Here is a 2,584-nt window from a genome sequence, read left to right on the forward strand (position 1 = left end):
CTCTCTTTCCCTTAGTTTAAAGAGAAAAGAACTAGACCCTCCTGGTGGAGGCTGATAGGAGATTTTAGACTCACTGAGCCAAGGTCTGAGCCCTACTCTGCCTGACACACAAGAGCTCTTTTCTTTGAAGTGACAGATACATCTAAATCAAGCAATTTCTATGGCCCGGAAGTAGGGCGGCGTTCCCAGAAGGTCCACATGACTTAGAACGCCATGATCTCCTTCAACACCCGAGTTCCCATCCTTTGTGTGTGACCTGCTTTCCGCCTCCCTGGAAGCCTCAGGATCTGCACTTTATCCTCCGTGTTCGGAAATGTCGCGGTGACTTGCCCTAGCCGGGTCTTTTTTCTCATCCATTGTGCAGGCACTGAACAGGCCCTTTCAATCTGCGCTCATGTCCTGCATTTCTAGAAAAGGCTTTGGTCATTTCTCTCTTAATTTCCTCTCTTTTTCCCCCTGGTCTCTTTCTGTCTCGTCTCTCTGTCTGCCTGTCTCTGCAGCTCTGAATATTGGACCTCACAGGTTTAGCATCTTTTTCTTGTCGTTTCTATTTTCCATTACTTTGTCTTTTTGATCTTTTGTAGCAATTCTCGACTTTAAATGTTAAACTTTGTATTGGATTTTAAAGACTCCAGCTGTCCTGTTTGTAATTTCCAAGAGTCTCGTTGTTGTTCTCTGAACACGCCATCACTCCCCATTTTTAACAGACGAGGAAGCTGTGCCACAGAGAGATGAAGAGAGCTGCTCAGCGGCGCATCTAGGAAGCGATGGCGCCAGGACCCGACCCCACGTGGCAGAGCACAAGTGCTTTACCGGCTGGAACACACGGCACAGGGCGTCCCAGAGAATCCCACTTCTCCGAGGTGACCGATTTCATACACACCTGTACAATGTCTATACCTACACACCTATACAAGGTCTATACCTACACACACACATTTAAATTTTCTCTCTGTTCTCTAGAGTGTCTGTATTTTTCTTAGTTCCTTTTATTTCTTTGCTGTACCAGCCTGTTTTGGCCTCTGTTTTTCACTTTAGAAATTGTCCTCAATTTTTGGTGATCTTTGGTGTTCTTTCTTGTTTAAAGTGTGGCCCTCTAAAACAGGCAGGCTTGGGGACAGGTGGAGTCATCACAGGGTATCACTAAGGCTCCTGGACTCTCTCATACCGGTATCTGACTGGACACCCTTCTTGGACCCTTTTGCCCAGAGCTGTGCCCCCTGGTTTACCGCCTGGCAGCATACGTCGGGCTGCCAGGGTGTTCAGAAGGGTGCCTAGATGTTCAGGATACTGATTCCTGTACAACCCCGTTTTTATTTTAACCCTGAGCTATACCTGGGTCCCCTCTCTCATTCCATCTCTCCAGGGAGCAAACCAGGGGTGGACATGGAATAAATTCAAAGGCTGAAGCCCTAATACCAATGTGATGGTATTTGGGGTGAGGCTTCAGGAAGTGACGAGGTTGGGGGGGGTGGGGCCCTCATCAATGGGATTAGTGCCTTTAGAAGAAGAGGCCAGTGAGCTAGTTCTTTCTGCCGTTTGAGGCTACAGTGAGAGGATGGCCGTGTGCAACCTGGCAGAGGGCTCTTACTAGAACTGGACCACACCAGCACCCTGACCTCCAACTTCCAGCTTCCAGAACGATCGGAAATAAATTTCTGTTCTTGATAAGCCACCCAGTTTGTGGTGCTCTGTAACAGAACCCAAGCTGACTAAGACAACAGCCGTGTGATTTGTGAACTGATGTTCACAAGCAGTTCTCTGGAGTTTATCCCATAAATCTCTTTGCATCTATAATGGCGCTGAATACACTGGGTAGTTTTGTGTTTTCCCGACTAGAGAGGGCTTGTGACTATTGCTGTTTTCTCTACTAAATCACCAGACTCTGTTCTAGCTCTATGACTAATAAAGCCACTCTCTACTACAGAATCGAGGCCACAGTGAGCCTCATGAGGGTTACTTGTCTTGCTTCACATCCTGCCAACACTTTTGAACCAAAAAATGCTGTTGATAAAGTACTTGTTGCTTATTTAATAAATACTTGTAGAGCTCTTACCCGGTGGCACACACTGTTCTAAAGGCTTTAAAAATACTTACTAGAAAATATGAAGATTATAGTGTCATAAAGGTTGTTACTTTTCCCCAAGAAAGTTGGAGTCAGAGAGGCTGGTTAGTGTACGGCATCCTGTGATGCAGATGCAGCTACTCTTCAAGAGTCTGAGGCTACTCAGCCGCAGAACCCCACAACCTCAGATAGAGTCTTTTACAATTAACCACCCAATTCATGCATTCATTCCAGGCAACCGGGACTAGAGCAGCGGAGAAGACAGACAAAAATCTCTCCCTACCTTTATGGGACTTCTAACCTAGAGAGCAATCATATAACTTATCAAAGTGATAATATTTTAGATGGTGCAAATGCCACGAAGAAGGGTAAAGCAAGAAAGTGAGATGAGGAGTGAGGAATGGTAGGGGCTAGTTTACAATGTAAAAAACACATTAGTTAGGGAAGGCCTCACTGAGAGGGTGATATATGAGCAGAGACCTGCAGGAGACGAGGGAGCCATGGTGGACTCTAGGGAAA

At 46.2% G+C, this 2,584-nt stretch overlaps 1 protein-coding gene across 2 annotated transcripts in view; it reads right to left on the reverse strand.

Annotated features, from left to right (window-relative positions):
• CEP112 (centrosomal protein 112) overlaps positions 1-2,584 on the reverse strand; it is a 432,986-nt gene that overhangs the window by 93,486 nt on the left and 336,916 nt on the right. The window lies entirely within an intron of this gene.

The sequence above is a fragment of the Lipotes vexillifer genome, unplaced genomic scaffold (assembly GCF_000442215.2).
Source record: "Lipotes vexillifer unplaced genomic scaffold, Lipotes_vexillifer_v1.1 scaffold664, whole genome shotgun sequence".
Classification (NCBI taxonomy): domain Eukaryota; kingdom Metazoa; phylum Chordata; class Mammalia; order Artiodactyla; family Lipotidae; genus Lipotes; species Lipotes vexillifer.